The 18,684-nt window shown below is 41.6% G+C and overlaps 1 long non-coding RNA gene across 1 annotated transcript in view; it reads right to left on the bottom strand.

Annotated features, from left to right (window-relative positions):
• Window positions 1–18,684, bottom strand: part of LOC137227687 (uncharacterized) — a 47,273-nt gene that overhangs the window by 516 nt on the left and 28,073 nt on the right. The window lies entirely within an intron of this gene.

The following is an 18,684-nucleotide window of genomic DNA, read 5'->3' as shown; positions in this document are numbered from 1 at the left end:
GTACTCCCTCCCCAACTAACCAGCACCCTGTCTGTTTCCCTCCACACAGCAGGCATTACTTACGGGGAACTAAAAATCGCAGGCATCTTTCTCTTCATTTACTGTGCACCTTAAGGCAGTTTATAGAAGACTTGCTCTTAGTATGCAAAATGCCAGTCCCCATTTGCCTGAATTTTATCTTTTGATCTCTCATGCTGTCAAAAGGTCTCAAAGCATGGGCTTCAACAGGGTTTGGACTCAAAGACCCACAGAGCTGAACTCTGTATAGAATCCTCTGAGTAAAGTCTTTCCTCTCCATCTCAAGTCTTGCATTTTGCCTTATAAGGCTGGTTATGGTGAGGCAGTTTTAATTTCATCTTCTGCGTTTGTACTAGAGCCACTTTTAAGGACTCTCCTTAGGTCTTTCCTGTAGTCCTCCTCCTCCCTTCCCCCTTCCCTTGGTCCCTCCCTTCCCTGTAGCCACAGCTGCTTGGCTCCAGGGCACTCAGGCACTGTCACCTAGGCAACGTAGGAGGGGGCTTCAATCTACTGTCTCCCCAGAGGGGCTGGGCTGGCCCTGAGCCAGGAAGAGGCAGGGGGCAGGGGACCTGACTGGCCCTGCGCAGAGTGTGTCGGGAAGTAAACAGACCATTGGTGTGTTGCCTGCCAGAAGAGATGGGGAATGTCATGGCTGTGATTGTCTGTGTTGTACTAGCAAAATGCCAAGGATGCTATGGCTGGCTGAGAGAACAGGAATGGGACAGGAAAAAAGAAGGCCTGATGCATCTTGGCTTGATGCAGTATCAGGGGGTTAAATGGCTGAGGTTCTGCATTAGTTTCCTGGGGCTGTGGTAACAAAGTATTGCAAACCAGCCAGCTAAAAATAATAGAAATGTATTGTCTCCCGGTTCTGGAGGCTAGAAGTCCCAAATCAAGGTATTGGATGGACCACTCTCCCTTCAAAACCTGCAGGGGCATCCTTCCTTGCTTCTTCCTAGCCCTTGGTGGTTTACTGGCAATCTTTGGCGTTCCTTGGCTTGCAGCTCAATAATTCCAACCTCTGCCTTCATGGTCACATGGCATTCTCCCTGATTGTCTCTTCATGTGGTCATTTTCTCATAAGGACATAGGTCATATTGGATTAGGGGTCCACTCTACTCCTGCAGGACTTCATCATAACGAATTACATCTGCAACGATGCTATTCCCAAACAAGGTCACATTCTGAGGTATGTGTTGGACTTCAACATACGTTTTCTAAGGGGACACAATTTAACCTCTAACAGGTTCCCAAAAAGGTATGAACGACAGGTTTAGAAGTTCCTGTAGTATAAAACAAAGGCCTGGAAAGGTTCTTTGACTGAACTAAGGAAGATTTGGAACACCAGGCTTAGGAGCTTGGCTTTTACTTAGCAGAGGGGAGTCAAGAAAGGTCTCGGAGCAGGCGGCAGTGTGACCACCTGTGTGACGGACTACCTGTGTGACTGACTACCTATGAGACCCAGGATTTTGAGTCATTTGTTGCTTTTTATGTTTTAGTACCAGTGGAATGAACCCCTTCTTTCTTCAGTGCATAATCCCTAACTGTCTAGGTCTCAGCCCAACCACATAGTTGAAGCCTGGAAAAGCCTTCAAAATGAATAGCACAGAGTTTGGCATAGTTCAGAAATAAGACCGCCACTTGGCAACCAAGTCAGCCTTAATTGCCTCATAGTCAAATGAAGATAATCAGAGTACCTATCTCATAATATATATCATATATATGTGTGTGTGTGTGTGTGTATATATATATATATGTGTGTGTATATATATATAAGAAGAATGCCTGGCAAAGTAAGAGCTTAACAAATGTTCACAATTATTATGCAAAGATGAACTGTTCATTTGGCGAAGAAGGGCAGGAAAAGCAATTATTATTAGTGGTGGTTGTTAGACTTTAGATCCTGGAACTACTGCCCCTTCCTTCTCCCTTCCAGGAATAAGTCTCCCACATCTGCACAGCACTTTTCAGTTTTCGAAGTACTCTGTCATTCATTCTCCTTCTGTGTAATCCTCTTGACAATCTTGTGAGGCAATCAGGGCTTTCATTATTGTCTCCATTTTGCAGATGAGAAACTGAGACGCAAATGGAGTAAATCACCTGCTTTCAACATTTTTTCTTCTGGAACATTTTGAGAGATGATGCTTTCAGGTGGACACACTCCCCAATGTAATTCCTGCCATATCTTCATCTCTTTCTCTACCTTTGGAAAGTATTTGATGTTACACAGCCTTTAAGAAAGGTAAGAAGAGCTATATGCAATTGATGTGGAACTATATCTTTGATATATTGTTGATGAAAATAAATCAGATTGCAAATTTACTATTTATAGTAATATTCTATGTATGTTTACACATGCCTAAAGCTGTCAGAAAGGCCACATAGGAAACCGTTCATAGTGGTTAACCCTGGAATTGAGGAGTGAGACGTGGCAGAATGGATGGAGGGAGCATTCACTTTTACTTTACACGATTTGTAAATAATCATGTATTATTTTTATAATGAAAACCTTATTCAGTTTTGAAAATAAAGCATGCAGTATGCAAGCAGCATTATTATATGCATACCTTGAAACTGCTCTGATTTTCTTCAAGGAAATCATTCATGAACATGCATAGAATATCTCTGGAAGGGTATTTACGAAGCTGATGACAATGGTTGCCTCTCAAGAGAGAGAATGGGGGACTGGTGTTCGGACTCAAGGATGAGAGGAAAATGGACCTTTCACTGTATACTCTTTTATAAGATTTAATTTGTTTTTAATCAAGTGCATGTATTATGAATTCAAATAAATTGAGAGAAAATTCCTAAAAGCTTCAGTGATTTATAATTACCAATGAATAATTTGTAACTCACCTCATGACTGATTACAACACACCAGTGCTTCCCACTGTATTAGATACTAAGCAGAGTGCTAAGATCCAAACTCAGGACTTCTGACTCCAAGTCTGAGGCTTTTTATACTACATTATTGCCCAATGCGGTTGCTTCAAGGGCTGCACCCTCTCATCCCCAAAACCCCTCAGGCCTACCCCCCAGGCTCAACAAACCATGGCAGTAACATCACAATTGTCATGGCAGAAAAGTCAGGACTGTGGAATTAACTCCCAGCTAGTCTTTAACCAACCACACTTCTGTATTGTTTCTTTTTTTCACATTGAGATATAACTTACATGTGGTAAAGTGTACAAATGTTCATCTCAGTGAATTTTTATATATGTTCACCTGTGTAATCACCATCCAGTTCAAAATATATACCATACCATCTTTCCAGAAGGCTTCTTCAGGCATCTCCTGCACATACCACCCCCTAAATATAACCCCTATTCTGGCTCCTAGCCACCGCAGATTAATTTTGCCTGTTTTTTTTTTTTTTAATTTTGCCTGTTTTTGAACTTCACATAAATGGACTCATAAAATATCTACTCTTTGGTGTCTGTCTTCTTTTGCTTAACGCTATATTGTGAGACTTATCCATGTTGTATGTAACAGTTGTTTGTTCATTCCAGGAGTGGAAGTGCTGAACCACAGGGTATATGCACACTTAGCTTTATATATACTGCCAAACAGTTGTTCAATATTGTTGTACAATTTATCCTCCTACCCGTAATACAAGAAAGTTTCAGATGCTCCGCATTCTCACCCACACTTGATACTGTAAGTCTTTTTAATTTAAGCCATTTTGATGGGGGTCGCAACTCAATCTTGATCCCCCCGACACACCTCGGTTCTCTGGTTCCCCATCTGCTCAGTGTTCTGGTCTAACAGCCCCTGAATGGATGTTTCCTACTCCTGATCAATGCTTCCTGCTCTTCTTTCCTGGAAGAGAGCCCTATCCTGCTATAAACCCAGCTATGGATTGAACTGTAGCGCTCACCACAAACAAATCTGATTTCTGCTGCAGGCTGAGACCTGATTCCAGTACGGACTGAGCCCTAATACTGATCACAGACAGGTCTCTTTCCTAATCACAGACTACATTCATAGCCCACCACAGACTGAGCCCTACTCACAGCTACCCGGTGAACCCTGACACCAACCACAGTCTGAGCCATGACCCCAGTAGTAGACCAAGCTCTAATGCTAGACGTAGCCCGAGCCCTGAACCTACTTACAAACTAACCTGAGCCAAACTCAGACTGATAAATACAAATGGATCAAGCACAGTGTTAGAACTTACAGTTGACATTTGAACAACACAGGTTAGAACTGCAAGGATCTTCTTACACGTGCATTTTTTTCTCAAATACCATAAAATCCACTGTTGAATCAGTGGTTAGTTGAATCCGTGGACGTGGAACCGCAGATATGAAATACAGTAATTGGGATATGAAGGAACTCCAGGTGAGGAGCGCAGACTATAAGTTATAGAGGGATTTTCAACCGTGCGGTGGGTGGGCACCGCTAACTCCCACCTTGTTCCAGGGTCAACTTTATTAGAGAAAGAGAAATTACAAGAATAAAGTGCACTGTGAAGTGAATTACAATCTCTACGGTCTCTTCTTGGTTCACTTCAAATTTTAACTGGAACTAAATTTTGCTAAGTTAGGGAAAAAGACTATAATCAACCCCACCCTGACATGTTGTAAAGAACAGGCTGGAGGCGGGGGAGTGTGGCTCAAGGAAGCCTAAAGCTGAGCTAGCCCTGCAGATGGTGGTGGAAAGACAGGCAACCTTCTTCCTGTCCTCACAAGATGGCAGGTTTATTTTAAGGGTGTTTTTAACAGCTTAAAAAGAATGGATTCAGAGAGCACTGGGGGAAGCCTCTGATTTTTGGGCTTCTGCCATCGTGCCTTTTTTTTTTTTTAAAAAAAAAAACAATGGTATTTGACTCCTAGTGAGATTTGTTCCTTCGTTACATTCTGATCATATTGCTTTTTACATCCCTCTCCCTGCAGTGGCTGTTGGAAAGGAAAAAGGAACCAGAGCTTTCAAGAATGAATGCTTAGAGGTTCTGTTTGCCGTTTGTCTGCTAATCAGCAGCAAGCTAAGAACACAATTTTCACTTTTTCTCATGCCCTTGAGAAAAATCTTGATTTCACCCATAATGCTAGGAGAAGTACCCTGAATGGACTGTATTCTGTGAAGGACAGGTGACGAGTCTGCCGTGCAAAGTCGACCTTCACAAACGTTTTCTCTCCTGGACAAAAATACTAATTGGTTTGAGATTTATGATTTTCTACACATTAACTGGGTAAGGAGCCATGTGCTATTATGGACAGGCACTGGGCTGGGAGTCAGGAGACCTGAGCATTTCTGCCACCATTTGTGACCTGGTGCAAATCCCTTTCTCTCTTTAAGCTTCCTCTCACCATCTATAATAATAAAGTTCAAGTGTAGCTGTTCATAATATCTTTTACATACTTTATCTGATTTAATCCTTACAACAATCTTATAGAGATAAGAACTATTATTATTCCCATTTTACAAAAGAGGTAGCAGGGATGTAACAGAAAGTAAGACTTGCCCAAGATAACGTAGAAGTCAAGTAGTTTTGTTGTTATTTATCATTAATTTGCTCATTGACAAACATTTATTAAGCATCTTCATGTGCCAAATACTGATTTTAACTCAAGGAACAGGGACATTTTCAGACCTAACCTTGTTGGTTAACTATTCTATAAAGGTCAGCATGTCAGCTGAAGCGGGTATGAATAGAGCATTTTACGTTCTCCTTCTCTTAGGACAAATGTGGGCTAACTTTACAGCTCTGTCTCCCTGGAAGTGTAATAAAGGTGCAATATCAGCTATAGTAGTAGGCAGCATTGCTTATAGTAAAAATAACCCCTGATTGGTAAAGTGCATCTGGCCCAGGATATATAAGTACCTGGTGAGAAGCCATGGCTCTGGGCCACCTTAAGCACAGTGACTCTTGGGACTAGGTTCATCTCCCACAGAGAACCTGAGAGCTATGCCTGTGGGACACAAGGGATTGATTCCTATTTGGGACAGGGCATTTCTAAGCTAAGGCTGTTGCCCCATTCACTGGTGTGATTTTGTCTCCTTGGGCCGGGGGAGCCAAAGAAGACTAACCGCTGGATTACCACAAGAACTCCTGCTGAAGAGAAGTACCAGGTGCTGTCCTGTTGGCATGCTGTTTCTTACCTTGGCCACTTGTTAGTTAATGTGATGCCAAATGAGGCCTATGGTAACTGAGTGAGGCCAAATGTCTAGTCGAGCCCAAAGAGCACCTGCTGATGGACATTTCAGGAACAAATCCAGGTCACGAAAATAGGATTCCAACCCTGTTTTTTCTGACTCCAGAGCCACAGTTCTCAATCTTGGCCACATACTAGACTCAAATTGAAATATTTGAATCACTTGCCACAATCGACACAGCAATGGAAACGAGCAAAACACTGCTACACACGACATGGATGGATCTCTCTGACATAATGGTGAAGGAGAGAAGCAGACAAAAAAGTACCTACAGGCTAATTCCACTGATCTGAAGTTCAAAATCAGGCAAAACTAACCAGAATAGTGGCAATTGTTGAGGGGTAGGTATTGACTGGAAGGAAGTACAAAGGAGCCTTCCAGGGAGCAATAAATATTCTGTCTTGATCTGTGGTGGTTACATGAGTGGGTGTATATATTCATAAAATAGGTGAAAGCAGAGTTAATCCAGGAATGCAGAAGCAGAAAGATAGGCTGGACCCAAAGGTGGGTGGGACGTTTAATGGGAGATCAGGCAAATTTGAGGCCTTGGGTTAGAGGCTGTATCTTCTAGAAAAGCTCCCACTGATTCTTCAGGGTAGAGAGTGCGAGCCCCATGGTACAGTGTGTGAATAGTGTTTCAATCAGAGAGACCCAAGGCTTTGAAGAGAAGAGAGATAGGGGTACATGACCCGCATGATCAACTCCCACGGGAAGCAGGGAAGCAGCACCTGGAGCTGGAACCAAAAGGCAAATCTCTACTATGCCAGGAGCTATTCATATAAAACACAGGGGAGGTAATATTTTGTGAATATCAAGTAACAGCTTTCAGGATGGTGTTTTACTTCGCATGTGTCTCCATTTTTTCCCCATCTATTTTGTAAGAGGTTTAATTGTAGGGAAATTTAATAAAATAATTTATAAGGCCTTATTTTAGTCAGTTTGGAGACCAGAGAGTACCTGAAATTAAGTCCTGCCTATGGTTGAAATGGATTCATTCATTCCCGGCTTCAGGCTGGAACAAAACTGCCATAAAACCAAATTGAAAGGGAGAACCCAGGAGTCGTGTCTTATGAGAAATGGCCGAGAGGGTGGAGGTCATGGTCCTGGAAAAGTAAAGATCGGGGGGAAGAGGACAGGGCATGAGAAGCGTCTCCAGATATCTAAATGTTTGCCCTGTAAGAAAAAGGCAGATCTGCTCAGGGTGACTTCAGAGGGGAACAAGGATCAGTGAGTACAAACTCTGGGAAATAAGAGTGCAGTGAGGAGAACCCTCCATGAGGAATTAGAGACCTCACAATTTCCCCAAAATGCAGTTTATTCATGCATATTTTCATTTACTGTGCTAGGCTCTGGGATACAGGGAACATGACCCCCAAGGTCACTTACGGGGTTTACTAAATGTGGCAGAGACTGCAGATTGCCTATCTAATATTTATTCTCCTCTTCTCTCTTACTGACAAAATTCTGATTTTGTTATGGGCTTTAATGTGTCCATCCAAAATATTACATTGCCCAATCTCTTATTTATTTATTTATTTATTGGCTGCGTTGGGTCTTCCATTACTGTGCGTGGGCTTCCTCTAGTTGTCGAGGGCTTCTCATTGCGGTGGCTTCTCTTGTTGCAGAGCACAGGCTGTAGGCATGCAGGCTTCAGTAGTTGTGGCACACGGGCTCCAGTAGTTATGGCTCACGGGCTCTAGAGTGCAGGCTCAGTAGTTGTGGTGCACAGGCTTAGTTGCTCCGCAGCATGTGGGATCTTCCCAGACCAGGGCTCGAACCCTTGTCCCCTGCATTGGCAGGCGGATTCTTAACCACTGCACCACCAGGGAAGCCCCTGCCCAATCTCTCTTGTAGCTAGGGATGACCAGTGAGTTGTGAATGGAAGTTGTAGGGTGAACTTCCAGGACATCACCTTAAAAGAGGCTCACTTAGATAATAGAGGTACCATTATTGCCCTCTTCTTATTTCTGCTTAGAATATAGATGGAAGAGTTGAAGTTTGAGCTGCTATCTTGGGTCATGAGTTGCCCTTCAGAAAAGAAACCACTAAGGATAGTGGAAGAGAAAGACATAAGGATCTTGGGTTTCTAATGACTGTGAACTCTCCATATTAGCTCTATATCAACTGTCTGTGGACTTTTTTACAAACTTCTACCTTGTTTTTTAAGTCATTTATTTAGGTTTTCTGTTGTATGTAGCCATTTCTACTCCTGAAACACTAAGCAAAACTTTGTTTTTAAACTAAACTTGTATAAAACTGAGATCCACTTTAGCTCAAACAGCTGTATACTATGACTGTTATTCTCTGAGGTCCCAGTATGGTATCACCTTCTATATGAAACTTTCCCAGATTTTTTTTTTTTTTTTTTTTGCGGTACATGGGCCTCTCACTGTTGTGGCCTCTCCCGTTGCGGAGCACAGGCTCTGGACGTGCAGGCTCAGCGGCCATGGCTCACGGGCCCAGCCGCTCCACGGCATGTGAGATCTTCCCGGATCGGGGCACGAACCCGTGTCCCCTGCATCAGCAGGTGGACTCTCAACCACTGCGCCACCAGGGAAGCCCTCCCAGATTCTTTAAGAAGGTTAAATCTCTCCCTCTTTAAGTCTCCTACAGCACTTTGTTTATTCTGCTAGGATGACACTTATCAAATTGAGTCTTATGGCAGGTCCCTGACAGACACATTTATGATTCCTGCTCATTATTGACTGTATAGGCAGAGTATGATGAGTGTTTAAATGGGGAGGGCACTTGTGTTGCTGTCCAAGGTCCTGAACCTTCAAACACACTAGGACACCAGTTGCTCTCTCCAGTCTCTGAGACACTAATTTTTTATTTTCTTAAAAAAAAATTTTTTTAAAAAATTTTTGGCTGCATTGGGTCTTCACTACTGTGCACGGGCTTTCTCTAGTGGCGAGCGGGGGATACTCTTCATTGCGGTGGCTTCTCTTGTTGCGGAGCACGGGCTCCGGGCGCGCTGGCTTCAGTAGTTGCAGCGCTCAGGCTCAGTAGTTGCAGCACTCAGGCTCAGTAGTTGTGGCTCGCGGACTCTAGAGTGCAGGCTCAGTAGGTGTAGCGCACGGGCTCAGTTGCTCCGCAGCATGTGGTATCTTCCCGGACCAGGGCTCGAACCCGTGTCCCCTGCATTGGCAGGCGGATTCTTAACCACTGGGCCACCAGGGAAGTCCTGAGACCCATTCTATCTGAGCAACCTCACCAAACAATTCTGGTGAGGCAAGGAAGAAGCAATAGCAGGAAAAAAAACAGTAAGAGCTGAAAGAGAGAGACAAATGGACAGAGAACAGAGGCTGCTCAGAACATTTTTGATGAAAGGAGGAAAAAGAAGTTTTCTTTTGACAATTTCAAATAATGTCATCAGAGTTAACAAAGATTGATAGATAAGATGAGTCATAAAGTTGTGTTCTAAGTGATGCAAAGCTGTGTAAGTATTGATACGAACAACTATATTTGTGCAGACAGGGAAGCAGAACTTTATCTAGGTGGAAATGGCAGGAGGAATGATCTTCACTGGATTTACACCAGTGTGCTCATGCTTCTTCTTTTCAACCCTTTTTTTTAAAAAAATATTTAATTAATTAATTTATTTTTGGCTGCGTTGGGTCTTTGTTGCTGCACGCGGACTTTCTCTAGTTGTGGCAAGCAGGGGCTACTCTGCGTTGCAGTGCGCGGGCTTCTCATTGTGGTGGTTTATTTTGCAGCGGAACATGGGCTCTACGCGCGCGGGCTTCAGTAGTAGTGGCTCATGGGCTCTAGAGCGCAGGCTCAGCAGTTGTGGTGCACAGGCTTAGTCACTCCGTGGCATGTGGGATCTTCCCGGATCAGGGCTTGAATCTGTGTCTCTACGTTGGCAGGCGGATTCTTAATCACTGCGCCACCAGGGAAACCCCTTCTTTTCAATCTTGATAAATACTTTGTGATTTTTAAAAATAGTGCCATGTAAGAAGTTGGACTGTGACTTATGTTTTACAATTCCTACAATTGATTTCATATATTTTTTCATGTTCTACCATTTTTCCATGTTTTTATTGGTTATATGTATATATGTCATCTCTCCCCCAAACTGGAGAATGGATATTCTGCCCATAGTCCCTCCTCCTTGCAACCATCCCAGTTACCCTGTGTTTGGCTTGGCTAGCCACATGAGTCCCCTTGTACAAGATTTTTACAGTGCTCTTGATTTAAATACATCCTAGGGGGCTTCCCTGGTGGTGCAGCAGTTAAGAAACCGCCTGCTAATGCAGGAGACACGGGTTTGAGCCCTGGTCCGGGAAGATCCAACATACCACGGAGCAGCTAAGCCCATATGCTACAACTACTGAGCCTTTGCTCTAGACGCGAGCCACAACTATTGAGCCCATGTGCCACAACCACTGAAACCCACACACCTAGAGCCTGTGCTTCACAACGAAGCCACCGCAATGAGAAGCCTGCGCACCACAATGAAGAGTAGCCCCTGCTCGCCGCAACTAGAGAAAGCCTGCGTGCAGCAACGAAGACCCAGTGCAGCCAAGAATAAATAAATACATTTATTTTTTAAAAAATAGATGCATCCTAGGTGCTTAAAAATGCATTATCTCAGTTAATCCTTTCAACAGCCCATAATATCAGTGTAATTATTCTCAATACAATTAAATTCATGTCATGGATCTTTGAGGCTGTTTGTGAATTGAATAGTTGAAACAATGAATAGTAGTTCACAAATGTCAAGGGTCTGTTCTAATTTACCTGTCTCCCAAAATAGCCTATGAAAACCTTGAAGTCATGAACCATATTGTATTCATCATTATATTTTCAACAATATCTAGCATGGTTCCTGACACATAGTAGGGGTTCGAAAGTATTTTTAGAATAAATGAATGAATTAATGGAAATATATAATCATTAGCATTGCATTTAAATCATTTAAATAGGGTGCATTTATGAATAATAGGTCAAAGACACATAAGGGAAATTTCAAAATAGTCGTAACTATAGTGAAGGATTAGAAAAACATCCTACATGATATTTCCACTATATGAAATAGTGCATTCTTGAAAATTAAGACAGGGAGCAGGAATAGTGAAAAAATACCCTTCACATCTAGGTGTCACTCCTGTGATGAACCAAAATGATTTAGCTTACTCTAAGGAATAAAAGGGGAAGCCCTCGGTCTCATTTCCTTCCTTTCCCTTCTTTCCCTCCCATTTTCCCTTCTCTTTCCTCTCCTTTCCCTTCTGTTCCCATATTCAAACATTTACTGAGATCCTACTGCATTAATGCCCTATGAGGATTTCAGTCCTTGCCTTCAAAGAGTTTACTCTCTAGTCAAGAGGGGGAAAAGTTCACAAATAGCAATATCTACAACCATAGTGATAGCATCTGATTCTGTACAATAACATCAAACCCACAGTTTTGCCTGGAGCTGCCCTCTTGCCCAACATGAATCCCATCTTGGAAGACTTACCTGATCTTACCTCCTAAGCAAAGGACAAAGAAAATTCTTTTCCTCAGTATCTAAGTACTCATTTGACTGAATTACAATAATAGCAAGGCTTTCCTCTGGGATTAAAAGCTAGGAAAAGCCCCAGAGTTATATCCAAAATGACTAGAGCTACTCGAAAGAAGGATTATAGCAACTAAAAGGGGACTTCATAGCTCCTCCAATCCAACCCCCTTATTTTTCAGATCTGGAAGCTGGAGTCCAGAGAGGTGGAAAGATTGCCTCCAGTCACACAGCAAATCAGTGGCAGTGCCACAGCTAGAGCACAGGTTTATAGGCTCCCACTAAATACTCTCTTTATTTTCCACTATTTTTAAAGTTCCCAAGGTTTACTCAGGGTTAACATGTACATCCACAGGCTGTGCCCTGAACAGCTGTGATGTGACCATGATGCAAATGGCACCCTTAGACTTTTGCATGCAACAGCCCTGGTTTTACCAACATGCTCCTCAGATTATTTTAAGTAGGTCAGGACAAACAAACATTTAAGGATACTAATAGTTATGCCTTTATTTTAATGTTTAGGAAACATAAAAAGCACACTAAACTTTGATTTTATGGATAGGGATATTAGATAGTAATCTAAAGTTTACTTCAAAATTTAAGTTGAAAGGTGAATGAATTAAAATAAAAATATTTTTTAGAAGGCATGCAACTGGTAACAGAATGTGATAAAAATCATGAAAGAAGTATACAAATTACTGAAGTTTAGGAAACTTTGTATTTATCATATCATGCTGCATCCCTCCAAGATAAGATAAAGTATTTTTATAAATTTACCTGCTCAGGACATTGTGAGAAGATGAGCTTTTAATGTGAAAGTGATGATTGGATGGTTGGATATATGTACATCTAGTAGAAACAGGTTAAAAGCAGTTAGGAGAGGATGTTTTATTCAGGAAGGTTAGAGGGTAACTAGATGGGAGAGTTAGGCCTGAGTTTTGGTGTGTCATGGAAATGATTATGATTTTCAGATATGCACTCTTGGATCAGCAAAGGGTTAGGTTAAAACCTTGTGACCTATTTCCTGTAATTGAATGTGAATATTTATCAGAAGAGATAGGTTCAAATCCTGCTTCTGCCACTTCCCAGCTTGTGCCCTCTACCAAGTCACTTAACCCCTCTGAATTTATTTTAAAAAGCTGTGTTGTGAGGAATAACTATGAGAATATAAAAACACCTTGAAAGGGAGAGTGGGAGAAAGACTGAAAGAGAGAGGTAGAAAAAGAGAAGAATGATGAAAGAGAGGAAGCCAGGTTAGATGGACTGTCAGAAAAATGGGAGCTGGTGAAATTATCTCAGACTTTATGTGCTGAAATAGTCATTCTTGTCACAAGCTGCTAGATTTTTTCTTATGAAAACATTTCTAAGGTGGCAGATGAATATATATATATATATTTTTTAGATGGGTATATTTTAAAAAATTTTCCTGAAACATAACACTCCAAAAGGATGTGTTAGAGAAATGCCAAGAAAAGAAGGCAGAAGGAGGTAAAGTCCTTAGATGAAAAGGAAGACAAAATGATTTATACATGGACCTATGGAGGCAGAAGTCTCACCTCCTCCATGAACCTTCCTGACCTCCTGGGTGGAATTGACTGTCTCCTCTTGGACTCCCACTAGACTTGCACACTTTCTACTAGAGTTGGTACAATGGTTTAGGAGCTTCTCTGTTTGCCTGTCATTCCCATTAGATAATACAGGCATGCCTTGTTTTATTGCACTTCACTTTATTGTGCTTTGCAGATACTGAGTTTTTTTACAAATTGAGGGTTTGTGACAACTGTGCATTGAGCAAGTCTATTGGCGCCATTTTCCCAACAGCTCACTTTGTGTCTGTTTTGGTAATTCTTATAATATTTCAAACTTTTTAGTTATTATACTTGTTATGGTGACCTGTGATCATTGATCTTTGATGTTACTGATGTAGTTGTTTTGGGGTGCCACGAACCAGGCCCATATTTAAGCCCCTTGAGTACTGGGACTGCATCTTATTCACCTTCTGTATTCTAAGTTACTTCCACAGAACCTGGCACATGTAATATGCTTGACTAATGTTTGTTGAATGAACGAGCCTGGGTCAAGGGACTTAACACCATGTCCTTTGAGGGAGGCAGTCCAGAGGACATTTAACCTGGAGAAGAGATAACTCTGAGGAGGTATACTCACTATTTTTCCAATATTTGTAGCACTAACTTGGGGAAGTGTATTTGACTATTTTATTTTTGGTCATGCCGTGCAACGTGCGGGATCTTAGTTCCCTGACCAGGGATCAAACCCATGCCCCCTTCATTGGGAGCTCAGAGTCTTAACCACTGGACTGCCAGGGAAGTCCGGAGGAAGTGTATTTGAAATGGGCTCTGTGGTCCTCATGGCATAGCTAGGACTAAGAAAGCGACCTTGACTCGTTATAAGGAATTCTAACTATCAGAACTGGCCATAAATGTTATGGCTTATCTCATTGAGGCAAGGGCTCATTTCTACAGAGACTAGATACCACCTTTCAATGTTTCAGATACTGGATTAGATGATCTCTGTAGTCTACCTGTCTTCTACTCTTCTTTTTTGCTTGTTAGGTTTCTAGCTGATTTTAAAACATCTTCCCACTGGGCACCTCTATCTATTCTTGGAAACATAGACCTTACAGCTGGAAGGAACCTCAGAACTCATTTGGTCCAATCCCTTCTTCGTACCACTCTACATATGAGAAAACTAAGACCCAAGTCAAATAGCTAGTTTATGCTGGAAGATAGCCCTAGAACACAGTTCTCCAGGGTTCTCTTCATTGCTGACCAAGATATGGTGCCACTGTGTCTTGAGCAGTAGGACTCTCTTCCCTTTCCTTGTAGTATGTCAACAGGTACTGTATCTCTATTTCCCATTCTCTCACTTCAGAATAAAAATTGAAAGAGAGAAATTGCAGAATGAATGCAGGCTTATCCTGAAGTAAGACAGAGAAAGAAAAATACTGTATGATATCACTTATATGTGGAATCTAAAAAATACAACAAACTAGTGAATATAACAGAAAAGAAGCAGACTCACAGATATGGAGAACAAACTAGTGGTTACCATGGGGAGGGGTGGGGAGGGGCAACATAAGGATGAGGGAATGGGAGGTACAAAGTATTGGGTGTAAGATAGGCTCAAGGATGTATTGTACAACACGGGGAATATAGCCAATATTTTGTAATAATTGTAAATGGAAAGAAAGCTTTCAAAATTGTATACAAATTAAAATTTTTTTAACAAAAAAAGAGGAAAAAATACAGACACCATAATGAAAATACCATTCTTTTGATAAACCATTATTGCATAGTGGTTAAGGGCTACGAGCTTGGAGCACAATGCATGACCCATGCACAGCAGATGTACCCATGTCCATGAGCTCTGGTGCAGGGCTTCATGTGCCCAGAGGCAGAGGCACCTGTTTTTAATTTACACAGGTGACACAGGATTGAAACTTGAGGGTCAGAGAGACCTGGATTCTAGTTACTCCACATTTCTAGTAGTGTGACATTGGGCAAGTTAATTAGCTCTCTGATCCCCAGTTTCCTTATTTCTAATATGAGAATAACTATACCCCCTCCCCAGGGGAGTGGTAATATTAAGTAAAATAGCATGTAAAACTCTGAGCACAGTATAGTAATAAGCGCTCAATATATAACTTAAAGTCAGCCCTAGTCTTTTTGTTTTTCTTTCCAGTCTCTTATCAGATATAAAAAGAGATAGTTGAATAAAACTTCTCCTCAACATTCCAGGCTCTTCCATTTCTACTGGAAATAATCCAGCTCAATCCCAGTGTCTGTCTCTGTGAAAACTTCCCCTGCACCCTCACTAGATGACATTGCATAGTCACTTTACTCTATGAGCTGTTTCTTCACCTGTAAATGAAGGCAGGAGAGGAAGGAAGGTCTATTTGCTATTTATAGCAATCTGTTACAAGTATATCTTAATTTTGTAATGTAAAAAAAAAAGGATTTTTGAAAATTGGACTAGAGTGTTATCTAAGGTCCCTCCCTGCTCTGACAATATTTGAGTTTGAGAATCTAAACCTTCCTCTCTTTCTTCCACTCCCATTCCTTTCCTCCATCCCTACTCTCTTCTCTGGCCTTAGAACATGAAACTCAGTAAGAGTGAACCATGCAGGTGGAAGGATTGTAGGAAATGTATTTCTTTTTGAACCAGTCCCAGGAATCACTGTAGCTGGAAGCACAGGGAAGCCCAGGACAGATCCAATTGCCTCCCTTAGCTGGAACACAGCCTACCTTTTAAATTGGAGTGCTTTTCTTTACAATTTCACTATGTCATCCCTATCCAGTATCACATTTCCTTTAGGGAAATCCAGCAGTTGAGTTAGAAAAATACAGACCTAGAAGTGCAAAACCTGGGTAATACAGAAAACAAGTTTCGGGACTTCCCTGGTGGTGCAGTGGTTAAGAATCCGCCTGCCAATGCAGGGGACACAGGTTCGAACCCTGGTCCGGAAAGATCCCACAAGCCGTGGAGCAACTAAGCCCGTGCACCACAACTACTGAGCCTGTGCTCTAGAGCCCGCGAGCCACAACTACTGAGCCCGCATGCCACAACTACTGGAGTCTGCGCGCCTAGAGCCCGTGCTCTGCAACGAGAAGCCACTGCAACGAGAAGCCTGCGCACCACAATGAAGAGTAGCCCCTGCTCACCGCAACTAAAGAAAGCCCGCGTGCAGCAACAAAGACCCAACGCAGCCAAAAATAAATAAATACACCTATAAAAAAATCTAATTAGACTTATTATCATAGAGTAAATGCAGGTGGGGTGATATCACATAAAATGTAGCTTTAAGCTGTCTCTGAGAGCTCCATGTCTGACATTCCACCACCTTCTAAAAACCCACTTTTCTAACACCCTATTCCCAGCTGCTTGTCTGACAGAGAGCAGTCTTAACAAATCCTTTCCTAATCCTCCAGGAATTCTGCTGAGTAATGTTACCTCCATCTTCTTACAGAGGTGTTTTTAAAGTGAGAGTCCAGAAGAGTTATGGACTTTGTATGAGGATGAGGGCAAAGCATCACAGGGATTACTGAGGAAGGAACCTCCTTATCCCAGGTTTCATGCATTCCAGTAGAGGGACCCCCTTAAACAGAGAAGCAGTGGCTTATGACTTGTGCCTGGTGCGTCTGGAGGAAGGAATAGCACAGACAGGGCTTTTTGTTTGGCACAAGCCCACATGGACCTGGCAGATATTCTGAACTGTTCCTTTAAACCTCATGTGTTACTGGAGATCAATGATTGCTGGGAGCTGAATGAGGAGAGGCGCAGGAGGTGCATTAGAAAAGGGTATGGGATACTTTTAGGGGTGATGATGGATATGTTCATTACCTTGATTGTGTTGATGGTTTCATAGGTATACAGGAATGTCAAAACTATCAGATTGTACACTACAAATATGCACAGTTTATTATATCTCAATTATACCTCAATAAAGTTGGGGAAAAAACTAAATAGGTAAATGCAGAGAGGATTGTGAAGAAGCATCTTCTGTAACAACATGATTTTATTGTAAAAATCAATGAGAGTCACCTATAAAATTTACATATACACACATAGAACATGGGAAAAAAATGGTTAACCAGTTTTAAAATCTTCGAGATAAAGAGCATCATCGGGTTTTTAAAAACTCATTTGTTAGAATTATTGTAATGCCACATCTTGCAAATAGTTTGCAGGAAAAACTGATTAACATAAAGGAAGATGGGAATTTATTAGCTGAATTTCAACGAAAAGCAGTAGGAGTGTAAAATTGAAAGAGGAAATCAGGTTTCGATATACATATCAAAGTCTTGGATCTACATATCGCTGTGAAGCATCTTTTATAGCTAGGACAGCCTCAAAACAAATATCCAATAAAGCTGAAATGAGAATAGACCTTCAAATATCTATATCACAAATTATTTTGAAAGTTTTAAAAACAGCAAAATACATTCAATATATGGTACTCACTAAAATATTATCATTGGTTAAACAAATGCTTTTTTCTATGACTAATAAAATAAGGTAAAACTAATTTTTAAAATAATGTTTGAAATAGTACTTTTAATAGATAAAATTTTAAAAATTAAGAAATAAAGTCTGACTAATTCCAGGGCCAAATATTAACAAAGTCATTTGGCCTCAAGCATAAGCCATGTTCTCCAACCTAGACTTTATGAATAATAAAAATGACATTTTACTCTCAATCAGCCAGTTCCTCTGTCTACATCTCAAATAGTTCTGAACTGAGCAGGGAAAAGGGGAGAGTCACTTATTAACCTCCCAACAGTGGTGACATTTTGCTTGATTTTTGAAGACTGAATAGAAGATCACCAAGTAAAGATGTGGGAGAGGGCATGACAGGTAGCAAGAGAAGCATAATCAAAGTTACGGAAGCATTAAAGAACCTGGTGCACCAAGGAAGTGCATGGCTGGAGATTTAGGGTGTATGTTGAAAAGTGGCAGGAAAAGAGGGCCATACCCTTGGGTCTAGATCAATGCTAAACATTCATGTCTTAAAAGCAGGGGTCATATCCATCATGTTCTGCGCTGACTACCTGGTGCCTAGAACAGTGTCTGGCTCAGGGGAAGGAATAAGTATTGTTTTGCACTATGTTTAATGAATTTGAGTATTTCACTGGGGGTGATGGGAAACATTCCCTGTGGGTGATGGGTGAGTTCAATTCTTCAGCCTTTCCTTTTCTTCTGTGAGCTAGCCCATATCATTTTTTCTTAAGTTAGCCAGAGCTGATTTCTGTTGCTTGCAACTAAAGAACCCTGCCTGATTCAGCTCCCTCAATATCTCTTCCATGAAGTATATCAAGGGCCTCCAAAGTGTTTGCAGTAGTGGGCTACAAGTTCAGAAATCCCTGGGTGTGTGCCACTGGTATTTAAACTAATAAACATAGAGAATAAAGCGGGTCTATATGTGTGCTAGATGGAAGTCAAGTGTGTGTGTTTAAGTCAAGTGTGTGCAACATATGAATGAGCAGAAA

The sequence above is a fragment of the Pseudorca crassidens genome, chromosome 7, assembly GCF_039906515.1.
Source record: "Pseudorca crassidens isolate mPseCra1 chromosome 7, mPseCra1.hap1, whole genome shotgun sequence".
NCBI lineage: Eukaryota > Metazoa > Chordata > Mammalia > Artiodactyla > Delphinidae > Pseudorca > Pseudorca crassidens.
This window is presented reverse-complemented; position numbering and strand designations above follow the sequence as displayed.